Source organism: Symphalangus syndactylus, chromosome 23, assembly GCF_028878055.3.
Source record: "Symphalangus syndactylus isolate Jambi chromosome 23, NHGRI_mSymSyn1-v2.1_pri, whole genome shotgun sequence".
In the NCBI taxonomy this organism is placed as follows: Eukaryota; Metazoa; Chordata; class Mammalia; order Primates; family Hylobatidae; genus Symphalangus; species Symphalangus syndactylus.
In genome coordinates, this window is record NC_072445.2 from 44,837,763 (window position 1) to 44,865,687 (window position 27,925).

General features: G+C 41.1%; 1 long non-coding RNA gene across 1 annotated transcript; it reads right to left on the reverse strand.

The window, feature by feature from the left end:
- Positions 1-11,868: 11,868 nt before the first annotated feature.
- Positions 11,869-20,176, reverse strand: LOC129473254 (uncharacterized). The gene is made up of 2 exons (XR_008654221.2): positions 19,436-20,176; positions 11,869-14,074 (listed from the first exon to the last, which is right to left on the reverse strand). It is a non-coding gene; the product is annotated as an uncharacterized lncRNA (long non-coding RNA).
- Between the last annotated feature and the right edge of the window lie 7,749 nt (positions 20,177-27,925).

Consider the following 27,925-nt stretch of genomic DNA (forward strand, 5'->3'; position numbering starts at 1 on the left):
GTGCTGAGATTACAGGCATGAGCCACCAAACCTGGCCTGTCTTTTCTGTTTTAAGTTTTTAAATTTTGCTCATGACCCCTTTGTCCATTTTATGTGTTTCAAGTATTTCTTCTGTAACTTGTCTTCACTCTGTCAGAGGCTGGAGATCAGTGGCACAATCACAGCTCACTGCAGCCTCCACCTCCCAGGATCAAGCGATCCTCCCACCTTATCCTCCTTAGTAGGTGGGACTACATGTGCAGGCCACCATGCCCAGCTAATCTTTGTATTTTTTTGTAGAGATGGTGCTGTTGCCCAAGTTGGTCTCAAACTCCTGGGCTCAAGCAATCCATGGACCTTGGCCTCCCAAAGTGCTGGTACTAGAAGTGTGAGCCACCACTGCATCCAGCCAGTGATATCTCATGATGCATCAAAGTCATTAATTTAATGTACTCAAATTAAGCACACTGCCCTTTTATGCACAAGCTTTTTTGTATCTTATTTAAAAAATCATTTTCTATTTCAAGGTCATGAAGATCTTATTTTATAATACCTTCTTGTGAAATTAGTTCTCAAGATTACCCTCACTTCTAACACCAATTATAAGTTGGGAGGTCTGTGGTTCCCAACCAACCTTAGGTTAGTAATTTGCTAAAAGGACTCACAGAACTTGCTGAAGCTGTTAGCCTCATGGTTACAATTTATTATAGGTATATAGCTTATTATATGTCATTCCAATGCAATGTAAAATTATACAACTACTTTTAAAAAGATTTTAGCATTTGACCCAACAATTCCACTCTGAGGTATACAAACAGCAGATATGTGTGCACATATATACCAAGACACATACACAGCAAAATTCATTATTTGTAATAGTTGAAAAGGGGAAACAACTCAAGGAATACAGATTAAAATCAGTGGAGAAAAGAAACACACAGGGCAGTATTATGGATCAAATTGTATGCAGATCTCCCTTGCCCCCAGAAGATATGTTTAAAGTCCCAATTCCCAGGACCTCAGAATTGTGGACTTATTTGGAAATAGGATAGTTGCAGATATAATTAGTTAAGATGAGGTTATAGTACAGTATGATGGGCTGGTGACTTAGAAGAAGTAGTATATACATATTTTTTAATAGAACTAGTATTCTTCTAAGGTGGTCATGTGAAGACAGACACACACAGGCAGAGACTGCAGTTATGCAGCTGCAGGCCAAAGAATGTCAAAGGTTGCCAGCAAGTAAGAGAAGCTAGGAAGAGTCAAGGAAGGATTTTCCTACAGGCTTCAGTGGAAGCATAGATCTAGTGATACCTTCATGTCAGATTTCTAGCTTCCAGAACTGCAAGAGAATATATTTGTTGTTTTAAGCCACCCTAGCTTCTAGCTCTTTGTTACAGCAGCCCTAGGAAACTAATATAGGCACAATCCAGGCAAGTTCCACATATGAGCTTCCAGTTATCCTCTCCCAGTAATATTATGAACCGTATTACTTTCCCAGCATTAATGTGTGACAATACACATGACGTACAGAGCAGTCCCCACTTATGCACAAAAGATATGTTCCAGGACCTCCAGTGGATGCCTGAAACCATGGATAGTACTGAACTCTATATAACTGTTTTTTCCTATACATACATAGCTATGATAAAGCTTAATTTATAAATTAGGCACAGTAAGAAATAACAATAAAATAGAACAATTGTTAACAATATACTGTATAAAAGTTAGGTGAATGTTTATTTCTGAAATTTACCATTTATTATTTTTGGACTGCAGTAGACCACAAGGAACTAAAACCATGTAGAAACTAGATACAAGAGAACTATATTTCACCCGAGCCTCAGTGTGCAGTTTTAATGGCCTTCCATGGTTGACTGCTCACATGGCTGATCTTTTAGTCTCCCTCCACAGGTAGAGCTGATACTGTGTGGCTCAAAGTTCCTATTATAAATCACATTGTTGACTGTGTGGTGGTCAAAACCTCCAGGTAAACAATGACACACTTATCAGGGAGGACATTTCAAGGGTCTAAAATTCATCTCCCAGTAGCTGAGGGCAAAGGCTAGACCTCTTTTTGGGTAAGATAAATTTTTTACCATATACTTCATTTTGCTTTTCATGTTTAGCTTTATTTTGCTTTTCATGTTTAGTTCCCCTGGAATTGTTTTTTGTGTATAGTGTGAAGTAGGGGGTCAAGTTTCTTTTTTACCCTTTTTGTTCTTTTTCTGTTTAAAAGGATATACGATTGTCCCATGCCATTTATTTACAAGAGTCCTTTCACCATTGTTGTATGGTGCCACTTTAGATGTAAATCAATGTCCATATTTGTTTGAGCCTGTTCCATTCGTTTGTCTATTTTTGGACAACACTGCCCCGATTATTGTCATTTTATCAGTTTTGATATTTAACAGAGCAGTGCATTTGTTTTATTTTGGGCCCTTGGATTTGTGTATTAAAATTGAACCCTGTTTGTCAATTTCTATAATAAAGCTTATTGGGAATCTGATTAGGATTACAATGGTTTTGTAGATCAGTTTGGGGACAATTAATACCTTTAAAATATTGACCACTTCAACTGTAAATATACTCCTCCATCATTTAGTTTTCCTGTTTAATTTCTCTGAGTAATACATTATAGTTTTCTTCATAGAAGTCAGATATGTAGAAAATTCAAAGGCCAAGTGTGGTAGCTCATGTCTGTAATACCAGCACTTTGGGAGGCCGATGTAGGTGGATCACCTGAGGTCAGGAGTTTGAGACCAGCCTGGCCAACATGGTGAAACTTCATCTCTAGTAAAAATACAAAAATTAGCTGGGTGTGGTGGCGGGCACCTGTAATCCCAGCTAATCAGGAGACTGAGGCAGGAGAATCACTTGAAACCGAGGAGGCAGAGGTTGCAGTGAGCCAAGTTCCTGTCACTGCACCCCACCTGGGCGACAGAGCGAGACTTCATCTCAAAAAAACAAACAAAAAAAAGAACATTCAAATAATCAACGTAGATAACTCAAATAACTAAAAAATGAACAGTTATTAAAGTATCAGGATATAAAAGCAAAAAAATCAATAACCTCCATATATACAAAATGGCCAGTTAAAAAAAAAAAGAATAGGCGAGACTTAAAAAGGCTGGGAATCTCCCTGAAAATCTTTGAGAGCCTTGGCCCTGCCCTCAGGGATTTCTCTGGCTTCATGCCCAGATACAGGTACAGTTCCTTGTTTAAAAAAATTTTGCTCCATCAATCAAGAAGGGGCTCCTTCCCCACAGCACAAGGACCTCCATAACACCGGACACTAGATGTCTAAGGGGATACCTCTTAAGGAAGTTAGCCTTCCAAAGAATGGTGTTTCCTCTGTCCCCAAACCCTGGAACTCAGCACAACTGCTCCTTGGAGTTCGGTTTCAAATCTACAAGGCCGTCATGGAGGTTGCAGACCAAGTCCATGGCCTCGGTGTCCGGATGTACGGTGGCCTTGGCACGTGAATGTGAGAACATGACCTCCCTGAAACCACCACAAATATTGTTTAATGTTATGTGTATTTTTTCTTATCTGAAATTCCTTTCTTTTTTTTTTGAGACGGAGTCTTGCTCTGTCGCCCAGGCTGGAGTGCAGTGGCGCGATCTCGGCTCACTGCAAGCTCCGCCTCCCGGGTTCACGCCATTCTCCTGCCTCAGCCTCTCCGAGTAGCTGGGATTACAGGCGCCCGCCACCACGCCCGGCTAATTTTTTGTATTTTTAGTAGAGACGGGGTTTCACCATGGTCTCGATCTCCTGACCTCGTGATCCGCCCGCCTCGGCCTCCCAAAGTGCTGGGATTACAAGCGTGAGCCACCGCGCCCGGCCTGAAATTCCTTTCTTTAAAAATTCAAATTACATATTTTTCAAGCCCCTGAGCAAGCTTCATGAGCATTTATTGAACCCACAGCTTTTAAAACCTACTGAACACTTTGCCATATGTTGTCATTCACTATCCACCAATTATTTTTGATTAATATTGTTTCCTTAGTGTTGGGATCATTTATACATGTATTTCTTTTATATTGCATATTTTATATTTCTGCATTACAGTTATTACATATTACTTTTGCTACAGTAATAGTTCAGAAGTGTACATCCAAAATTTAGCTGTGAAGTGAATGGACTGAATGAGGCAGAACTGGAGGCAAGAAAATGTCACAGTAATTCTAAAAAAGATAATGTACAATTAGAGCAAGAGAGTAGCACTGAAATTGAAGAAAAATAGATGCGTTTGAGAGAAAATTAGGAGGTAGAATCAACAGCTTAGATGTAGGGATGAGAAGGATCAAGGATGGCACTAGGGTTTTTAACTGGAGCAAGTAGGTAAATAGAACATTTCTTCCTGAAAGGGCAGGTCAGATCATGTGTTATCTCAAAGGGCAAGAGGAGTAGAAAGCCTGGGACAGATCCTGAGATGACCAACACCCATGGTGCAGGGAGAGGGAGGGAGATCTGCTAAAAAGACTGCAAATGTCAGGATAGTAGAAAATCATGAGTGTGTGATGTCCTGGAAGTTGAGACAGTATCATGTTTGAGAACATTTAAATGGTAACTCTAACAAAAAGCTGGAGGCCAACTGTGGACGCCCATGAGAGTGAGAAGCTCCCACACTTTTGTGGACATCAGAAAGCCCACCAGGTTCCTGCAGTGAAGATCTGAGAAGGATCCTCTTGTGGTTTTGGCAGGGAGAGAAGAATTATTATGAAACGCACCCAGAACCTTCTTCAAAACAAAGGCCTACTCTCAAGGGGAAACCATTTTGCCAGAGTCTTATCCCAGCTGGGAGAATATAATTCTTCCCACTGCAGCTTCATCTAGGCTTTCTGTCTCACTTAAGGGAGGAAAAATAGTCAACAGGGATCAGAGCGTCATGAAAATAAATTGGAAATGGTGCAGCCAGGAAAGGAGCAAAGGTCTGAGGAGGAGAAGAAGGAGCTGTATCATTATAAACACTTGAGGAGGAGGAGGACAAGAAGGAGGAGGAGGAGGAGGAGTTGTATCATTATAAGCACTTGTGAAGGTCCCAGCCCCAAGTTACAGGCGTGCTAATAAACTGAGGCTTAACACTTTGACTACAGAATGCTGCTTCTCCCTAACACCATCAAGGCGCCAGTTGAATAACAATGAATTATGAATGAAAGAGCTGTAAGGAGAGACAAAAATTAGAATGAGACAAGTATTGATATCTAGAGATGCCAAGAAGGCAAGGAAGATAACTAAAAAGGCACTCTGGATTTAGAAATAGGAAGTCATTAGTGACCTTGTAAATAATGGAGCCAGAGGAATACCAAGGGCAGAAGCCTCACTATAGTGTGTTGCACCTGTCAGAGGTCAGGAACAGAGGCAGGAGGTGTAACTGACTCTCCCACAGTGTGGCTTTGGAATAGAGAAGTCAGCAGCTGCATGGAGATTTGGGAGAGGGAAAGCTTTTTTTTTTTTTTTAAATCGGAAAAGACTGAGCTATGTGTAAATAGAATAAGACATTAATAGACGGGAAGGGTGTAGACACAGGAAAGAGGGCAGACAAAAACAAGTGCACAGTTATCTAAGGAGGGAAACAATGGGATCAAGCTGCAAGTATATAAATTTGTCTTGATAGAAGAATCCTTGATCTGGCTTATTCAGTGTTTGGTCCAAACCCACATCCCTGTTCTGCCTGTCTCTGACTTGCTCTGTGCCCCAGAAGCCCAGCTTCTACAGATGGCATTAGCTGGGCAGCCCTGCCCTCTGGCACCAGCTGGATTTGGCCAGTGATCAGCCCAGCAGGAATGCAGATGGCAAAGGAGAGAGAGGTCAGTGTACTTATTCCCTGCATCACCCCCCCTGCTCGGTGGGCAGCTCTTCCTCCACAGTCCCAGCTCTGGCCTAGCTCTGGTTACAGGTTCCCTCCCATTGCCTCTTCAGATTTAAAGGTGTGTCTGTCAGGGTATAACTGGGAGCTAGAAATTGCACGGAAATTGAACAAAGAATTTTATGGGAATGGTTGTTAACTGGTTATAAGAGGACTGAAAATGGAAAAGTGGAACTAAAGTATCAGAGATAGTAATGACAGAAAGCAACTACCACCTCCAGATTTAGGAGAAAAAGGAAAAGATTCTTTGAAGAGATCCCCAGAACTAGGACCTCTGAGGAGTGGATGCTGGACCAACGATGATGATATGTCTGTAGATAGAGGCATGTTGAGGCTGATTTTAGGAGCATGGAAGATCTCCAAACTGAAGCCAACTGCTGTTACTGGATTCAACTGCCACTGCCAGGTTGAAGAACCCATTCTGTGAAGATGTCAACAAACAAAGTGGGAAATCTTTTCACATCCTTCCAGCCCTCTAGGCTTCCTCCAGTGCTTCCTATTGGTAGGGTTTGGGGAGGCAGCTAGCAAAGCGGGATTGGAAAAGATAGAAGAGACTAAATCTTCATAACCAGCACAAGGTGACACTGGATCACTACTGTTGCTGATCTTGGGCTGCCTCATATCCCCTGTTCTTCCCGTTAGCCCTGTCACAACTTTGTAGATATCCCTTCATTATATGCCCTTCATATATTCTTTTGGTTTAACTTTTTCTGTTGGAATCCTAATATGGCACTCCTCCATTTTTCAGGACTGAAAGAGTATAAAAGATTATCTTTTACTAAAAATAAGACAAAAAACTGATCTAATTCCTGATTTGATCATTATACAATCTATACATGTATCAAAATATCACATAGTACCCCATAAATATATACAACTGTGTCCATTAAAAATAAAAATTAAAAGATGGTAAATATAGCTTTGTCAGGCAGTGGGCATTTTACCACGATGGCTTTTATTTCCCCCATGAAGGGGGGCGTGAGGGAGCAGCTGAAAGTAGGTGCTTATAGGGGTTTAGAGGGGCTCAAAGCTTTGAGAGAGGAGAATGTCTGAAAGAGCTGCCAAATAGCATGCAGGTCCCTTGAGGGCAGAGCCTCTACTCATTCACCAGTGCCTCCTCAATATCTACACTTAAGCCTAACACAAAGTGTGTGCTTAATAAGTATTTGCTGAGTATGTAAAGTGGAGACAGAACCAATCTGGCAAACTTTGTAGGACTGGTGGGCAATGAAGATCAGTCAGGTAAAATCTGTGGATATAAGTTTATATTGATCAAAACATTCAAGGTTAGGTGCTTTTCTTCAGTCATGCTCAACGATGCTTCCGCCATGCTCAACTCTTCCTGTAGCCACAGAAGAAGGTTTACCCATAATCGAGCTGTGTCTGTGTCTGAATAATGAAAAGACCATGATGCAAGGGATTGGAGACACAGAAACAGTGTTTGAAGTAATGGGTAATGAAAGCATGCTACCAGGAAAAGGAAAGAAGTGGCAATAGGAAGGAAGAGAGATCTGTGGTCCCCTATGTCCCCTGAGCATATTCCCATGTTAAAGCTAATTCAGTTTTCAATCATCATTAAAATTTTGTTCCTAAATGTATGGCCATTATTTTCCACAACCACACTAAAACTTTATTACCTCTGGCAAGTGACTATGCAAGTAACTAAGAGCAAAAAAATCCACAACTACCATTTGAGCTATAAATTTAGGGAAAGTCATCTGGATATAATCTAAGTGACCCTCCACTGAATGTCAGTATCTTTGCATATGTGATTTAAATCTGGGCCTTCGCAACACCATAAACTGTTCTTGTCTTGAATATCCAGATTGAAGGGAATAATCTGAGTAGTTACGAGTCCTGAAGCTGGAAAGATGGAAACCCCATTTGCTCATCAGAAAGCCTTAGAGCTTGGGGGCTGGCGGGTCCTGTCTCACTGGGACAGAGGGGCTCTTTCCTCCCCGTCTGACAGTCTGATAACTAGAGAAGCCGGCCAACTTATTCTCCAGGAAGGAGCCATCTTAGTTCCTCCTGAAATGTTCATATTTAGAAATTATTGTTTGTCAGTAATTTAACCCCTTATGGGCTTGCCTTGTGGTCCATACCACTGAGTGCAGAGCTTGCCTGGAAGAATTGTTAGGGCCATCCCATCTTCCAGGCAGTAGAGTTCAGTACTTCTTTAAAATTGATGCTGAACTCTGTATTTGAAAAGAAAGAATCATTTGGGTGTGGTAGCTCACACCTGTAATCCTAGCACTTTGGGAGGCTGAGGTGGGAGGATCATTTGATGCCAGGAGGACCACTTGAGACCACCCTGGGTAACACAGCAAGACCCTGTCTTTAGAAAAAAAAAAATACAATAAAAATAAAAGCAAAAAGAAAGAGTCCATCTTAGGGACAGACTGTAACTGCTCACTGGAGCTTACCTTTACATAGTTCAGGATCAATTATAATAAAATACTTTTGTGCAGATTCAATAGGATTATTTTAATCCCCATCATCTCTCTGAGTTTCCAGTCAGTTTCTCTCCACGTAGACCCCCTTCTCCAGCCCACCATTGTCTCTCCTCCTATAGCTCCACTAACCAATCAGAGCTTTTTCTAACTGCACCTAGTGCACCTAGAGTCTACTCCAGAATGCTCATGGAGAAAGTTTCTGAAAGGTAAAACTCAGAATGATATTTGTAGCTAAAGGGAGACTTTCTAGAGACAATAAGCTGATAGTCGTAGACTTCAGTGGAAGAGGAATGACACTGTAATGTCAGCGTGCAGGACTTCAAGAGGGCAGAGTATGGAAACCCAATGGGAAAAATGCTCACCAGGAACATGAAGAGAAGGAATTACGTGTAAGGATTTCTCAATGTGTTCCCAAATTTGCCCAGCAGAGGGAGGCCTCGGGTTGATGGCAGGCTGACCACACAATTAAAGAAGGCTGAACCTGGGGGCTTTTAACAACCATCGTGGGCTCTACTGTAAGCATTTAGAAAAAGAAAGTTATCCATTCAAAAATATATATATTTTTAAATTTCAGAACAAAATTATGAAGAGCTATATTTACTTTTCTACATTCTAATTTTTATAAATCTGAGTATATTTTGCATAATTGTTAAAGTACATATTCAATTTTATATTTTGCTTTTTTCACTTAACCATTTTTACTAGATTACTATGTGTTTATAATCACTTTTTTTAAACTTTTTTATTTTTTGAGACAGAGTCACACTCTGTCGCCCAGGCTAGAGTGCAGTGGCACGATCTTGGCTCACTGCAACTTCCACCTCCTGGCTTCAAGCAGTTCTCCTGCCTCAGCCTCCTGAGCAGCTGGGATTACAGGTGTGCACCACCAAGCCCGTCTAATTTTTGTATTTTTAGTAAAGACGGGGTTTCACCATGTTGGTCAGGCTGGTCTCCAACTCCTGACCTCATGATCCGCCCACCTCGGCCTCCCAAAGTGCTGGGATAATCACTTTTTATGCTGCATAATTCTTTAAATTTGTTGGTACAACTGTATTTACACTCATTTGTTTTATTAGAAGGAATTCCAGAATATTTTGGCTGCCCTAATTAATTTTACAATTAATACGATTTTGAAATTGGGTATTGGCTCCTTCTGAATTGGTTTATTAAAATATATTCTAATGTAATTTATGACGTTTTCATCATATTAGCATATTTATTGTTAGAATTTCATAATTTATAAAGCTACGAACTATATGTGATATAGTTGGTAACTTTATCTCATAACTTTATGCAGTTACAAGTAGAAATGTTCCCCTCAAGATTGTTTAAAATTTTATTATAAACAAGTGTAAAAAACAAACTCACTAAAACACTCTCTCTTTTTTCCCCCAAAATGCATGTTTCCATTTTAATAGAACCCGTGTTTAATCAGCAGATTTCTATGGTGGCTAGATTTGTAGACTAAATATTGAAAGTCCCAAAGCAAATGCATTTTTCTCTTAAATTTTACTGACTTTTTTTTTTTCTTTTCTTTTTCTGAGATGGAGTCTTGCTCTGTCGCCCAGTCTGGAGTGCAGTGGCACAATCTCGGCTCACTGCAACCTCTGCCTCCCGGGTTCACGCCATTCTTCTGCTGGGACCACAGGCGCCCGCCACCACGCCCAGCTAATTTTTTGTATTTTTAGTAGAGATGGGGTTTCACCGTGTTAGCCAGGATGGTCTCGATCTCCTGACCTCGTGATCCACCCGCCTCAGCCTCCCAAACTGCTAGGATCACAGGCGTGAGCCACCGCGCTCGGCCTACTGACTTTTATCCAAAGAAAATATAAGAGCTCTTCATCATAACGTATGTTTCTTGCTCTTGTTATTAAATATGACATATTTAGGATTAAACTGATTTGAAGGTTTATGACATTGTTTAAGTTATTACATAATTAATTCATAAAGATAATGACTAGTTTGAACTACTGACAGCTCACACATCATCAGTTGAACAGCAGAAAGCTTATTAAGCTACTTTCTTATGTTTCTGTCACCCAGCTACTAAAAGAAACGAAACCCTTCCAGGTGTTAAGGCAAAATTTTCCTCCCCTTTTCTTCCATAAATCTGGTTCCATGTTAGTGAAATTTCTACTGATGGCTTTGGTTTCCTCTATAGTAGGATAGAGATCCTGTGGCAAAAGTCATGTCTGACATGGTAGCAAATAGAAATGGGGAAAAGGAAGGTCTGCAAGAGCCAATGTGGGAAATGGGGAGAGGACTGACTACAAAAACCCAGCAAGAATTCCAGAAGAAAACTCCTCAGGCGGGGCACATTGGCTTACGCCTGTAATCCCAGCACTTTGGGAAGCCGAGGTGGGCAGATCACTTGAGTCCAGGAGTTTGAGACCAGCCTGGTCAACATGGCGAAACCTCATCTCTACAAAAAATAAAAAAAATTGTCAGGCGTGGTGGCAAGCACCTGTAGTCCCGGCTACTCAGGAGACTTAAGTGGGAGAATCACTCAAGCCTGGGAGGTGGAGGTTGGTGAGCCGAGATCACGCCACTGCATGCCAGCCTGGGTGACAAAGCGAGACCCCATCTCAATCAATCAATCTCCTCGAAAAGCAACATTATGGAGAGACAGGATTCTGCCAAGGCCTGGGGCACGCAGGAAAATATTAAGGCAGAAGAGAGTTTCCTTCCCACACCACACTGTATCCCACAGGCACTGCGGATGTGCATATGCAAGAGGGGTTGATCCTAAGAATTTAGAGTCACAGAGGAGGAGGCACCAAGCAGACTGTGGAGAAAATCATGACCAGAAAGGGACAGAATGTAAAGCTTCACCGATTATCTGGCCTCAGGGATTCCAGAGGAACTGGTCCCAATGGTCTCCTGGTGATGTAGGTTCTTAGGTTTCTTTTACAGGGGTTTTCTGGGAGAATGTTGACCCAGATACCATTCAAGCAACTTCCACCCTGCACTTTCATTCTTTCCCCTTCACCTGCTTAGGTTTTATCTGTCCAGGCAATAATAATAAAATTATTGAGCCCTGGACATGTACCTGTAAAGCTCCTTAAAGATGATGCCTTCTAACTCCTCATTCAACAGATACAAAAACATTACAATAAAATGACTCATGCAAGACGCCCAGGTAGTTTATAGCAGCTAATAAAAGCAGAATAACTATAAAATATGGTAAGTTTATAAAGGTTACATTGAGTATACTTTATAAGAACTGCTTATTGAGTTTGCCTAATAACCACACAGCACAATAATATGTATATATTTTTAAATATGTGTAAATATGTGTAACACAAACTTGTAGAAGGTATATCTGAGTACAACCCTATTCTCTTTGGTTAGCTTTTCTAGTTCATTATGTAAGTGGGATAGCTACCTAAGGACTTAGGCTTATAAATGTTTAAAAACTCAAAAAAATACAGAGGACATATGTGGATAGATAATGGAAGAGATAAGATAGGTAGGTTGAAGGGGTGGGTTGCCCCTCCACACTTGTGGGTGTTTCTCCTTAGGTGAAATGAGAGACTTGGAAAAGAAAGAGACACAGAGACAAAGTATAGAGAAAGAAAAAAGGGGGCCCAGGGGACTGGCGTTCAGCATATGGAGGATCCCACCGGCCTCTGAGTTCCCTTAGTATTTATTGATCATTATTGGGTGTTTCTTGGAGAGGGGGATGTGGCAGGGTCATAGGATAATAGTGGAGAGAAGGTTAGCAGGTAAACATGTGAACAAAGGTCTCTGCATCATAAACAAGGTAAAGAATTAAGTGCTGTGCTTTAGATATGTATACACATAAACATCTCAATGCCTTACAGAGCAGTATTGCTTCCCCCATGTCCCACCTCCAGCCCTAAGGCAGTTTTCCCGTCTCAGCAGATGGAATATACAATCGGATTTTACACCGAGACATTCCATTGCCTAGGGACAAGCAGGAGACTGATGCCTTCCTCTTGTCTCAACTGCAAAGAGGCATTCCTTCCTCTTTTACTAATCCTCCTCAGCACAGACCCTTTACGGGTGTCGGGCTGGGGGACGGTCAGGTCTTTCCCTTCCCAGGACGCCATATTTCAGACTATCACATGGAAACCTTGGACAATACCTGGCTTTCCTAGGCAGAGGTCCCTGCGGCCTTCCTCAGTGTTTTGTGTCCCTGGGTACTTGAGATTAGGGAGTGGTGATGACTCTTAAGGAGCATGCTGCCTTTAAGCATTTGTTTAACAAAGCACATCCTGCACAGCCCTTAATTCATTTAACCCTGAGTTGACACAGCACAGGTCTCAGGGAGCCCAGGGTTAGGGGTAGGGTTACAGATTAACAGCATCTCAAGGCAGAAGAATTTTTCTTAGTACAGAACAAAATGGAGTCTCCTGTGTCTACTTCTTTCTACACACAGTAACAATCTCATCTCTCTCTCTTTTCCCCACGGTAGGTGATGGCCAGAAGGACATGGCAGAGGGCAAAACAAAAGAGCGTTGGGAACAAGCTCTGTTTAAAAGGTGACTTGTGAACAGCAAAGAGTAGAAAGGGTTCTCTTACAACTGAAGCCCACAGGAGACAGATGGAAGACAAATGTGTACCGCGTGAGTTTTAAGGCAATAGGAGTAGTGGGACCTAGGGCACACCAGAGAGCATATTAACTTTCAAACTTTTAAAAACATCATAGCTGCTGGACACAGTGGCTCACACCTGTAATTCTACAACTTTGGGAGGCCGAGGCGGGTGGATAGCTTGAGCCCAGGAGTTCAAGACCAACCTGGGCAACATGGCAAAATCCCGTCCCTACAAAACAAACAAAAAACAAAATTAGCCAGGCATGGTGATGCGCACCTGTGGTCCCAGCTACTCAGAGGCTGAGGTGGGAGGATCGCTTGAGCCCGGGGAGGTTGAGGCTGCAGTGAGCCATGACAATGCCACTGCATCTCAGCCTGGGCAACAGAGGGAGAACCTGTCTCAAAACAAAAACAAAAAAACACACCATACCCAACCACAATGCGTCTATCTTAAGTACCAGTACCACACCCCTCTACTCACTACTAAACAGTTGAGTTCCCAATCCCTGGTAGCAGGTTTAAGCATGTTATATTAAAGATCTTAGGCTAGTGACTCATTCACTCATTAAACAAATACTTATTGTGCATCTACTATAAACTAAGTACTGTGCTAGGTACAAAAGCAAATAATCTAAGCTCTATAAACTTTACTTTCTTCATCAACAAAATGGAGATGTTTTAGGCATCTACTCATCGTTCTGAGCTCCATCTTTTGTGACAGTAGTTGGCAGAGCTTTTTATCAGTTTCTCTAAATAGCTCTACCAGGCCCTGGTGGATGCTGGCATGCCCCAAGGATCCATCCTGATGGCCCTGTCCACTTACCTTAGCTGCCTGCCTTTGCAGCACCACTCTGCTCTTCTGCAGGACTTCCCTTACCCTTTGGGGTCTTGCTGCTCTTAGGCTGCTCTGCTTGTTTTGATCTGCTTTGCATCACATGTATGTAAAGGCCCTTTCCTTACTTACCCATGACCAAGATATTATGAGATTCTGGAATTTCCCCAAACCACATTGATTGCTGGGAGAATAAAAGAAGTGGATTACAAGTGGAACTTAGAAGGGGAGTATTCGAGAAGACTTCTCTGCAAATCCATTTAGAGAGATCTTTCTTCAGTGGTGACTCAAAGATGCAGCTCCTTTCATCCTGTGGCTTGGCCATCTTCAGCACATGGCTCCCAAGGATGTCCTCAGGATGGTCTCTAATCCAAGGAGCCTGAGGAGAAAAAAAGGCATGGAGTATTATGAGTGGTAGGTGGTTATGGACCAGTTATGGAAGAATACACATCACTTTTGCCCACCTTCTACTAACCAGAACTCACACAGCCATAGACACTGACAAGTAGGACTTAATAAGAATCTAATTTTGAGTCTAGGAATATGATTGTAGCAAATATTTAACAGCTTCAAACACAGGTGCATTGCTATCACTATGCCTGGCCCAGGCCTGTCTCCCTTTCCTACCATGTCATAGGGGCCAGCATTTATGTCTAGATTGGGTTGGTTGGGATATTAAGACAATAATGAACCAATACAACATCTTGAGCATAAAACCGACTGATACGATGATGTACAAGTCAGATGATTCTGATGATTATGAATTATGTCAATAAAAGAAATGTGATAACTAAGGTAATTTTTGTTTTGGCAAATTTTTGTTTGTTCATGACAGGATGAAATCCTATTATTTGTAGCAACATGGATGGAATTGCAGGATACTACATTAAGTGAAATAAGCCAGAAACAGAAAGTTAAACACCACATGTTCTCACTTATATGCGGAAGCTAGCTAACTAAATAAATAAGTTTATCTCATTGAAGTAAAAAGTACAACTGAGATTACTAGAGGCTGGGAATGGTAGGGGAAAGAGATGATGAAGAGAGATTAGTTAAAGAAAATAAGTTACAGCTAGATAAGAGGAATCAGTTCTAGTGTTCTATTTGTACTACAGAATGGCAATAGTTAACAGTAATAAATATTTTCAAAGAGCTAGAAAAGAGGACATTGAATGTTTCCAACACAAAGAAACGAGAAATGCTTGAAATAATGGATATTCTCATTAATTACCCTGATCTGATCACTATACACAGTATGTATAAAAATACCACTATGGGCTGGGCGCAGTAGCTCATGCCTGTAATCCCAGCACTGAAGTAATGGAACTATGCATACGCACCTCCTAGATTTTTAAAGGTTAACGTGTGACTGTGTTTACTTCAGATGTTCCTGAAATAAATGAAAATGACAAGTTAAATTGTCATTTTAACTTGAGGCCAAGGTAGGCAGATCACTTGAGGTCAGGAGTTAGAGACCAGTCTGGCCGACATGGTGAAATCCCATCTCTACTAAAAATACAAAAATCAGCCAGGCGTGGTGGCATGTGCCTGTAATCCCAGCTACTCAGGAGGCTGGGGCAAAAGAATTGCTTGAACCCAGGAGGCAGAGGTTGCAGTGAGCTGAGATCGTGCCACTGCACTCCAGCCTGGGTAACAGAGCAAGGCTCCGTCTCAAAAATAAATAAATACATAAATTTTTTTAAAAAACATCACTATGCACCCCATATATACATATAATTATGTCAATTTGAAACATTTTGAAAAATGAAAAAATGAAACACATATGAATCAATCCTCTCCAAGTTGATAAAAGGAAAAAAGTCCAAGGGCTTAAACTATTCAATTTCAAAATTTTATTAAAATGCTATAGTAATCTGGAAAGTATTTCAGAATGAATTAGTATAAGGTTAGACACAAAGATCAGTGAAACAAAATAGAGAACCCAGAAATAGATTCACATATCTATGGACAACTGGTTTGACAAAGGTGTCAAGGCTATTTAATAAGTAAAAAAATCGTCTTTTCAATAAATGTTTCTTTTGTTTTTTTTGAGACGGAGTCTCGCTCTGTCGCCCAGTCTGGAGTGCAGTGGTGCAATCTCAGCTCGCTGCAAGCTCCACCTCCCGGGTTCACGCCATTCTCCTGCCCCAGCCTTTCTGAGTAGCTGGGACTACAGGCGCCCACCACCACGCCTGGCTAATTTTTTTTTTTGTATTTTTTAGTAGAGACGGGGTTTCACCATGGTCTCGATCTCCTGACCTCGTGATCTGCCCGCTTCGGCCTCCCAAAGTGCTGGGATTACAAGCGTGAGCCACCGCGCCCGGCCTAAATGTTTCTTGAACAAGTAGATATCCTGGTGTGGGGGAGAGGAGCAGGAGCCTTACCTCAAACTTTATGCAAAAATTAACTCAAAATAGACCATAGACTTAAATGTAAAAGCTAACATTATAAAACTTCTTTAAAAAATAGGAGAAAATCGTCAATACCCTAGGATTAGCAAAGATTTCTTTAAAACAAAACAACAGGTTTATAGTTTATGAAACATAAATAACAAAATGATGAATTTCATCAAAAGTGAAAATTTGCTCATCAAAAAACATTATAAAATGAAAAGCAGGAGGCTGAGGCATGAGAATCACTTGAACCCGGGAGGTACAGGTTGCAGTGAGCCGAGATGGCGCCACTGCACTCCAGCCTGGGTGACAAAGTGAGACTCTTCCAAATAAATAAATAAATAAATAAAAAGAAAAGAAAAAGAAAAATCACAGGCTGAGAGAAAATATTTATAATACATGTATCTGACAAAGGACTCGAAAATATAAGGAACCTTATAACTTAGTAAGATGACAAGCCAAAACAAAGAGTAAAAGTTTTCAACAGACATTTCACAAAAGAAAACATACGAATGGCCAGTATGTACATGAAAAGATTTTAAACATCATTAGTTACTAGAGAAATGCAAGTCAAAACCACAATGAGATACTTCACATTCAACAAAATAGCTAATGTTAAAAGGACTGACAATCCCCAGTGTGAGCAAGGGTGTGGAGGAAACTACTCTCATATATGGTGGATGTAAGAGGACAATGTTACAACTACTTTGAAAAAAGTTTGGCTGTTTCTAACATAAAATTGAACACTTATACAGCCCAGCAGTATTTCTGGGTCATTTCTCCCAGATAAATGAACACATGTCCACACTATGACTTATGTACAAATGTTCATACTGGCTTTGTTTCACAATGCTATAAACTGGAAACAACACACGTGTCCATCAACAGGTGAATGGGTAAATAAATTGTAATATATCAGCCGGACGCAGTGGTTCACACCTGTAATCCCAGAACTTTGGGAGGCCAAGATGTACGGATCACCTGAGATCAGGAGTTTGAGACCAGCCTGTCCAACATGGTGAAACCCTGTCTCTATTAAAAATACAAAAATTAGCTGGGCATGGTCACGGGCGCCTGTAATCCCAGCTACTTGGAAGGCTGAGGCAAGAGAATCGCTTGAACCGAAGAGGCAGAGGTTGCAGTGAGCCAAGACCATGCCATTGCACTTCAGCCTGGGGAACAAGATGGAAACTCCGTCTCAAAAAAAAAAAAAAAAATTGCAGTATATCTTTATCTTGGAATATTATAAAGCAATAAAAGGGAATAAACTACTGATATATACACAAAAGAGATGAATCTCAAAAATGTGAAGGAAAATAAAAAATACATATGATATAAACTCCAGTCATATGAAATTTTAGGAATAGGAAAACTAAGCTGTAATTATGGAAAGCACATCAATGGCTGCTTGGGGCCAAGAGGATGGAAGAGGCGGCACAGGTGATACTACAAATGGGAACTGTCTAGGTTGACGGAAGTGTTCTGTAACTTGATTACAGTAGTAACTGTTTGGGTATATAAAACTCATCAAATTGTATAATTAATACAGGTGTATTTTACTGTGTCTAAATTATTCCTCAATAAAGTTGATTTTTCATTAAATATATTATTTGTTAAAATGAGGAGAGACAACTATTATCTTAAAATAGTTAAGCACAATAAAAATACTACAATCAACTCATTATATATGGAAATTAAAGGAGAAAAATAGTGGTATGATGAATTAAAATAAAAAGAAAACCTTCTAAATTTTATCTTAGCTCATAGTTGTAAAAGCTGCCATCCCTAACCAAGGCCACCCTTGACCCTTTCTCATGGTCCATCTTTCTGTTTCTTTCATAGTTTATGTGTCACCAAAATTATCAGATAAACGTATTCATATGAAGATTTAAATATATTACATGTTAAGCCTTAGCGAATACTTCAATATCTAAAGAAGGTACAAACAAAACAAAAATCAACACTTAGTAATAAGAGATTACATACTCTCCAGGGAAGACCTGAAAACTAGCCCCTTTCTGGATCCTCCCCTCACCCCACTCCAAGCCCTGCCCTCCAATCCCATATGCACTGGGCATTCATACAAATAAGACCATCAGCTCTGGATGTCTGTACGGATTGATGCTCCTGCTAACTACCTGAATGATTGCGATGTAAGGACAGCACTACCTGAATCCTATTTATCTCTCACTATGCCATAGCTGCCTTCCATGCTGATGGCGTGTTTGAGGATCCAGAGGGGTCTTTCGTTGGCAGGATTGTTTATTTCCCCAAGGGGAGAGCCTTGATGCAAAAATAGGTGAAGAAATCAGTACAACAAAACAGAAAGCCTAGAAACTACCACGCACACAATAGAGTAGAAGTAGCCTTAAGAGCTGGTGGAGAAAGGATGGTCTATTCAATTACCTGGGCTGAGAAACTGGCTTTCATATGGAATAAAAATAAAATTGTAGCTATACCCCATATCATACACAAAAGTTTCTACATCTAACAAAAACACAGAGAAAATCTTTTAAAATTTTACAAGAAAATAGTGCAGAATTTTAGTGCAGAATTTCTTAGACTAGAAGCAAAAACAAAAATGATTAAAGTGGCCAGGCACAGTGGTTTACACCTGTAATCCCAGCACTCTGGGAGGCCGAGGTAGGCAGATTAGTGGAGGTCATCAGCCTGGACAACCCCATCTCTACTAAAATACAAAAATTGGTAGGGTGTGGTGGCTCAAGCTTTTAATCCCAGCTACTTGGGAGTCTGAGGCAGGAGATTCACTTGAACCTGGGAGGCAGAGGTTGCAGTGAGGGGAGATGGCGCCACTGCACTCCAGCCCGGGCGACAGAGCGAGACTCTGTCTCAAAAAAAAAAAAAAAAAAATCTAAAAAAAAAAAAATTATTTTAAAAAGATATCCTATTTTAAACGAAAAAAAATCGTTTAAATGATATCATACACTACATCTAATATTTGGAAAAGTACTTCTTAATACTTTTAATAAAAACAGGCGCTGAGAGCATACAACCTATCCTCAGAAGTGTTTGACCTCTAGGAGGGACGCAAGCGAGTTCTTCCTTCATTTTAACTTGTCATTTTCATTTATTTCAGGAACATCTGAAGTAAACACACGTTAACCTTTAAAAATCTAGGAGGTGCGTACGCATAGTTCCATTACTTCAGTTTTCGTACTTTTGCATTTTAAAATATCAAACGGAAGCTAGGTACAGCTTCAAGGCTAGGAGGGGTGGCTCTCTCTTAAGCCCTGTCTCCGCCAGCCCCAGACCTCTCGCCCCGCCCCCATTGCCCAGTCCCCACCCCCACTTCCCCATTTCCCCACTCCCGCGGTCTCTCAACGCACCTCGTTTTTCGTCCATTGGACTCAGACCTGTAGTCTTCCACCAGGATCGGCTCCTTTCCCGGAGCTCTCGCCCTTAGAGGAAATTGAGAGAAGCATCAGCGGAGACCCATCTGTGGCTCTCCTGAGGGCGCGGCATTCAGACCTCAGATCCAGCTGTGAGAACGGACCCCAGGCTCACACCAGGCCTGCGGGAGCCGGCCCATCAGAGGCGCTAGAAAACAAGCCTCGCGGGGAGGCGTTCAGGGCGACTGCAGGCTGTAGGGGGCGCTGGCGCCCGCACAGACCAGGGGCAGGGCCGGCGCTGCGGGCGGGGCTCCTGCAGCGTGAGGGGCGGCCCCAGGCCAGCAGCTGCGCCCTGGCTGGGAGCCGGGGAGCATTTGCTGCTCTGCTGGACCCTGAGTCTGGCGGCGGGCGGCCTCCTACCCGCTCCCCGCCCCCCATCCCCCAACTCCCGATCTCTCTGCTGCGTCTGGCCTTAAGCTGAGACCCAACGAATCATCCCCCGCATCGGAACCCTTTATGATATAACTGAATTCAATCTCATGTATAACTGAATTACGGATGTGAGAATCGCAAATGAGGACGAATGGTTTTTACGCACAAAACATGAGACACAAATCTGTAAGAAACATAAAGTCGTGACCACGTCCTTTCAGAACTTTAACCTGTTTTCTGAAGTACGTCAGTAACAATGGCAGGGAAAAGGTATCTTAAATTTCACCACAGCCTTAAAGAGGCCAGTTCGTGGATCCGCTGAGGCTTGGAGTCGGCGTTCTGACCGCGAGTCCCGCGGCTATGAAAGAGGAAGCCGCGGTTCAGGGTGTCCTCGCGAGTCGCGCAGCCCGCCCTACTCCAGCTGGGGACACCGGTGGTTACGGCGCTTTCCAGCCGCAGATCCAGGCGGCAGCCCCAGGTTTGGTCCAGCCGCCAAGAGGTGGCTTGCGTGACCGATGGGCCTTGAACGCTCCCAGGATCCACATCTGGAGAGGGGGGTGGGGTGCTGAAGTCATTCTTGGGGCCCCTGGGGGCGGGCATGGACCTGGGTAAGGCCAGAGAAATTGACACCTCGTGACATCCCGGGAAGAGAAGTATGTTCAGTGTCACTCCAGAGCTGAAATATACTGCCTTCTGGCTGGTCCCTCCTCACCTACATACTTTTCTAATTTGTCTGGAGCAGGCCGGGCATCTGTATTATCTGGTTATTTAAATATCTGGTTATTTAAAAGCTCTCCATTAAATTCACATACACAAAAATAAAAATTAAAAAAAGAAAAAAGAAACAAAAGCTCTCTAATGACCAAGTCCTACGCAATAGTGAATACATTTTTTTGTGTGGTCCCTAAAATTGAGTTCATGCCTTTTCTGAAGTAATAAGACGCCCAGAGAAGGGATTGACTTACCCATCATGCCACAGAGATTAATTGGCCCCAGAATTCTTTAGCAGACCGTGTATATGAACGGCCTTTGCAATCATATAAATTAACGGGGAAAACCTCATTTAGTGTGTTACATGCCTAACGTTTTGTGCCTGAACACCTTACAAGAATCAGGGACTATTGCCCCAATATTATATTTCAGGAAAGGAAGGCCCACACAGATGGTGTCACTGGTCCACTTTCACCCAGTTGGTAAATGAAACCAGAAATTATAGCTGTACCACAGAAAGGTGAAAACGTTTCTTTTATAATTTCACATACAATCTTTAATGGACCCAGTGTCCAACACATTAAAGCAAGTGCTCAGGAGTGACATCAAGATGTAAAAAATAGTCCTGTCCTCAGGGAGTTTAGGTCTTGGAGAAGAGATGCAAGGAGACACAAGACAAAGGGGAAAGAGAAGGAGCGCTGAAGACTGAGGACCCTGCCTGTGGACTAGAGTGAGGATGGGGACACCCGATGCCCAGAATATGACAGTTTGGAGGGACCTGAAGGACTCTTCTATTCTTTATCAGAAAAACAGAATTACTCTCCTAACCAGAAAGGGTATTTCAATTTGTATTTTCCATCACAGCACTTTTCTGGTGATAATTTAATGTGTTTTAAAAAATGTATCACAGTGATGGCCTGGTGTGAAATAAATAAATAATAAAATTTTAAAAATTAAAAAATATAAAAATATTTTATGCAGACATTAGGAGTTACAAGGATAACTGTGAATTATAATTAGTAATTAAATTGAAATACTGATTATTTTCATTTTTAATTATTTAATAAAACCTATTTAACATTTAATATTTATCAGTAATTAAATCTAATTGTTAACATTTATTATTATAAATTATTTTAGAATTAAAAATAAGTGTAGAAGCGAGGCATGGTGGCTCAAGCCTGTAATCCCAGCACTTTGGGAGGCTAAGGTGGGAAGATTGCTTGAGCCCAGTAGTTCAAGACCACCTTGGGCAACATGGAGAAACCCTGTCTCAATACAAAAAAATGAGCCATGTGTGGTGGTGCGTGCCTGTAGTCCCAGCCATTCTGGAGCCTGAGGTGGGAGGATGACTTGAGCCTCGGCAGTCAAGGCTGCAGTGAGCCCTGATCTTGCCACTGCACTCCAGCCTGGGCAATAGAGCAAGACCCTGTCTCAATATACATATGGACAAACTTAAAATTTAAAATGAAAGCATACTACTGATACAGAATTGAGTGGAGATGCAAAGCTAGTCCTATAACCAGAACAATAAAGATAAAAAGGAGAGTGGAAAAAGGTATGTCATGAATTTCATGATAAATGGCAATTGCAAATATCCTGTAGCAGAACAAAACAACAAAGTTGTAGATAAAACATATCCAACCATCACTTTGGAAGGCCAAGGAGGGAGGATTGCTTGAGCCCAGAAGTTGGAGACCAGCCTGGGCAACATAGTGAGACCCTGTATCTAAAAAGGAAGAAAGAAAGAAAACAAAGGATGATAAAGTAGACAATATGGAAAGCCATTTTCTGCAAATACATAGTGAATTTGATCAGTAATTTTCTTCCAACAGTGCAAAAATGAATAGATATTAGTTGCCTGAAATAAAAATCAAATATCCAACAAAAAATGTTGACTATCTAATAGTATCTAAGCTAGTAACTTTGGCCAGTTATAAAATGTCTTAAATTTTTATATAAAAAAAGAAAACCATATTTATAAGAAGAGGTGATAAAGAGAAATTATTTCAGTTATGAAGCTTTTGTTAGAAAACTATGAGAAAAAAACTTTTTTTTTTTTTCAAAAAGTGAAAGATTAAGTTACCAAACAGTTGCTAAAGAATACCGGATGGCTGAGCGTGGTGGCTTATGCCTGTAATCCCAGTACTTTGGAAGGCCAAGGCAGGAGGATCATTTTAGGCCAGGAGTTTGAGACCAGCCTGGGCACTGTAGCAAGACCCCTGTCTCTATTTAAAAAAAAAAAAAGAATACAAGACTTTGCTAACAATAGCAAAGACCAATTAATTCAAAATTTGAAAAACTGTAATTTATTTAGATTTAGAGTACTCTTGTGATATGAGATTGCCAAATTAATAGTTTGGGTACATTTCTTTTCTCAAAGGACTTGCAAATTTACAAAGAAGTGTTGAAGAAAAGCCACACATTGGCAGATAATGTTTGCAGAAGACAGATTTGATGAAGAACAATATTTTTAGAATATACAAAGAATATTTAAAACTCAACAGTAAGAAAATAACCTGATTTAAAGCAGGCCAATGACCTGAACATCTGTTCACCAAAGAAGATACGCAGATGCAAGTATGAGTATGAAAAGATGCTTGACATCATGTCATTAGGGAATTGCAAATTAAAACAACAAGTAGATACCACTACATACCTAGTAGAATGACCAAAATTTAGAACACTGTCAGCACCAAAGGTTGCAAAGATATATAGCAATAGTAACTTTTTCATTACTGGTGAGAATGCAAAATGTGCAATCACTTTGGAGGACAGTTTGGTGGTTTCTTACAAAAGTAACCATACTTTTACCATAAGATCCACCAATCACACTCCTTAGTATTTATCCAAAGGAGCTGAAAACTTATCTCCACACAAAAACCTGCACATAGATGTTTATAGCAGCTTTATTCATAATTTATCCAAAACTTGGAGACAAGCTGTCTTTCAGTAGGTAGGTGGATAACTCTGGTACTTCTGAATAATGGAATGTTATTTAGAGTTAAAAAGAAATGCATTCACTTTGGGAGGCTGAAGTGGGTGGATTGCTTGAGGCCAGGAGTTTGAGACCAGCCTGGTCAACATGGGGAAACCCCAATTAGCCGGGCATAGTGGCGTGAGCCTGTAATCCCAGCTACTCAGGAGGCTGAGCTATGAGAATCGCTTGAACCTGGGAGATGGAGGTTGCAGTGAGCCAATGCCACTGCAATTCAGCCTGGGCAACAGAGCAAGACTCCTGTGTCTCAAATAAAGAAAAAAAGAAAAGAAAAGAAAAAAGAAAAAGAAAAGAAATGATCGAGCCATGAAAAGACATGAAGGAAACTTAAATGTATGTTACTAAAAAGCCAACCTGAAAAGATTGCATACTATATGATTCCAACTGATGCAGGGCAAGCAAGCCAAAAATTAGGGCTTAGCCCAGGAAAGAATTCAAGGGTGAAGTGGTGGTAGCAACTTTTATTGAAGCAGCAGTGTACAGCAGCAGAACAGGTACTGCTCCTTGTTGAGCAGGGCTAACCCATAAGTAATGTGCCCAGAGTAGCAGCTCAGGGGCAGTTCTGCAGTCATATACCTGCTTTTAGTTACGTGCACATTAAGGGGGATTATGCAGAAATTTCTAGAAAAAGAGTGGTAACTTCGGAGTAGGTACACAGGAAAGAAGTCGATAATGTCCCGTTGTTGCCATGGCAACGAAAAACTGACATGCCGCTGGTGGGCGTGTCTTATGGAGAGGTGCTTTAACGTCGTCCCTGTTTCAGCTAGTCTTCAATCTGGTCCGGAGTAAAGTCCCTGCCTCCAGAGTTCACTCCTGTTTCCTGCCTCACAACTATATGACACTCTAGAAAAGGCAGTAACTATGGACACAGTCAAAAGATTAGCAGTTGATAGAAATTGGGTGACAGGAAGGGTTGAAAAGGCAGAGCACAGAGGATTTTTAGGGCAGTGAAACTTCTGTGATACTATAATGGTGAATACATGACATTATACATTTGTCAAAACCCATAGAAAGCACAACACCAAGAATAAACCCTAATGTAAATTACAGACTTTAGTTGATAATGACATGTCAATGTAAGTTCAATTGTAATAAATGTACTACTGTGGTGCTGGATGTCTATGGTGGGGGGACATTTTTGCTGCAATAGTTACAGTTGAAGTAAATGTTTGTGTTTCCCACAATTCATATGTAGAAACTCTCACTCTCAATGTGATGGTCTTTGGAGGTGGGCTTTTTGGGTGATAATTAGGTTTAGTTGAGATCCTAGCAGATGGAGTCTTCATGATGGGCATGATGGGACTGGTCTCTTATAAGACCAGAGAGCTAGCTCTCTCTTTGCCATGTGAAGACATAGCAGGAAGGTAGCCATCTGCAAACTAGGAAAGGGCCTTCACAAAGAATCAACTCAGACCTCAGAACAGTGAGAGATAAATTGTCATTGTTTAAGTCACTCATGCTGTGGTATTTTGTTTCAGCAGCCCAAGCTAAGACTGTTAATTAGATTAGAATTTCCTTTTGGGCATGGTGTGTTGGGGGGAGTACCTTTGTTAAGCTTTTATATTAACGAGTTTGTAGGCTTTTCTTTTTTGGCCATTGACTAGGACAGTTTAAATAGTATGAGTGTGAAGGAGATTGTTGGTCATCTATTCAATGTCCATTCTGTTTTTTAATATGAGAACTCCTGATTTTCAGCCAACCACCCTGGAAAAAAAGCTAATCTTTCTGACTTAAGTGTGGCCATGGACTAAATTCTGGCTAATGCAAGGCAAGCCAAAGGTTTTATCATAGATTTTAGGACACTAGAGTAAAAGAGAGCTGTTGCACACATGCTCTTCACCCTATTTTTGTGTCCTTTTTTCCATCCTACAACTTGAGTTGTGAGTATGATGGCTGGAACTTTAGTGGCTCTCTTGGATCCCAGGGGTAATTGAGGGGTGGCTGGAAGGAATCTGTGATTTCCTGGAGTTTCCATACACAAACAAGACCTGGATTTTCTGGGCCTCCCAGACTTCCACATCTGACTTGCTTTAAATGGGAGAGAAATAAACTTGTTTCAGCCACTGTCATTTTGGGCTATTGTATAGAACTTAATCTAATCTTCAAGGGTATGTGAATTGCTTTTCCTTAAAAAAAAAATCAGCCATAAAATCATCTTTCTTTTTTCTTTTGTGCCCCACATTATTTAGTTGGAGCTCTGTAAGTTTTTTGTTTTGTTTTTTTTTTTTTTGAGACAAGGTCTTGCTCTGTCACTTAGGCTGGAATTCAGTGGCATGACCATGGCTTACTGCAACCTTGCCCTCCTAGGCTCAAGCAATCCTCTTGTCTCAGCCTCCTGAGTAGCTGAGACTAAGGCACATGCCACCATGTCCAGCTAATTTCTTTTCTTTTAGAGATGGAAGCCTTGCCCAGGTTAGTCTCAAACTCCTAGCCTCAAGTGATCCTCCCATCTCAGCCTCCCGAAGTGACAGGATTACAGGTGTGAGCCACCATGCCTGGCAGCTCTGTGGCTGAATTTCATTTTGTATTTATGAGTCTGTTTAGATTTTCTTTCCCTTCTTGGGTTAGGCCATTTGTTTCTTTTTAAAGGTTTTCAAATTTACTTGCATCTAATTCTTCAAATTACTCTAAAAATTATTCCAGTATATATTCTTTTGTTCCTATTTTCTTCTGTATTCTTTATTAAAATAGCTAATGATTTATCTAGCAGGACTTATATTCTTTCCATAACTTTCCTGCACCCCAATTAATCTCCAATTTTATATTTATTCTGGCCTTCCTTATGGTTTCCACAGGTTTATTCATTTTTTAAAACGTTTATTTAATTGTTTATTTTGTTATCATTCTTTCTTATTCAGCAATCTAAGTGCTTAGGGATTCAGAATTTCCTCTAAGTAGCATATGCTAGGCTTTAACAGTGTTAGGGAGGCCTCCCCTTTCTGGGGAAGACCACACTTAGATAACACAGGACTGTGGGATGCCAAGAGGTGGAGAAGAGCTTATGAATATCCAGATTATATCTTCACTGATCGTGCACAAAGGTGGGGTTCCTTGGTTACCCACTGGGTCCTATTCCCCAAGTCTGGGTCTACAGGGGATATAGAACTACAGACTACAGGGATATAGAACAAGTACGACTGGGGATAATCCTTCTATTGGGGAGAAAAATCTTTTTTTTCTATTCATCTTAGGTTCTCCATCTGCAGCCCTGTCAAGTAGACTAAAACAGACAGATTGACAAGACAGAAACAAAGCATGTGCATTGCACAAACACAGGGGAGTACTGAGATGAATACTCAAAAGAGGATTTAGAACTTGGGCTTATACAGCATTTTAACAAAAGAATACATTTTTTAAGTGACAAGGAAGAGGAAACAGACTTTGAGTGTCTAGTGCAGTAAATTGTGGGAAGGCAACTTTTTCTTTCCCTTTTTTTTTTTTTTTTTTTTTTTTTTTAAATAAGACTTCTCGGGTGCTATGTCCAGGCTGAAAAGAGTCTAAAGTCTCTGGTGACTAACTTTTGTTCTTCCCGGAGTAAGAGGACACCTTCACAATTTCATATCCTGCTTTTAGGCAAATAGGGAGAGGGCAGAGGTGTTTGTTTTTTTTTAATCTATTTTTTTCTCAATTGTCTTCAGCTCAAAATACTTCTTATGCCAAAGATGGCATATTCTGCTACCCTTCACTTGCTAGTTACAACCCAGCCTCTATCATCATAATTAGAACTTCTGATGCTGGGGAACATGGGCAATAGTCTGAACTCTTTTATGTCTCCCTTAGGCAGAGATGGAGGCCCAGCCATGCCTCTGACATCTAGACACAACTGTTGCTTCATTTCTCCTATTCTCAGAGGTGATGTCATAGGACCTCAACAAATATCAGTAAACATTAATTTTTTTTTCCTTGAGGCACAGCATGATCTTGGCTTACTACAACCACTGCCTCCCAGGCTCAAGCAATTCTCCTGCCTCAGCCTCACGAGTAGCTGGGTTACAGGCACCTGCCACTATGCCTGGCTAATTTTTGTATTTTTAGTAGAGACGGGGTTTCACCATGTTGGCCAGGCTGGTGTTAAACTCCTGACCTCAAGTGATCCACCTGCCTCAGCCTCCCATAGTGCTGGGATTACAGGCGTGAGCCACCATGCCTGGCCATCAATTTTTATGTCAACTCTAAATTATAACATTTAGCAATTTTGTGACTTTTTATGGTCATCATTAATGTTGTTTATGTTTTAGTTGTAGTCCTGTCATTACCCACTCGGGTATGGTAATTTGGTCTTTTTCAAAATGAAGTTAAGGTCTATTTGATCTTCTCTGAATCATAGTAAGAACTGCCAACAGCCA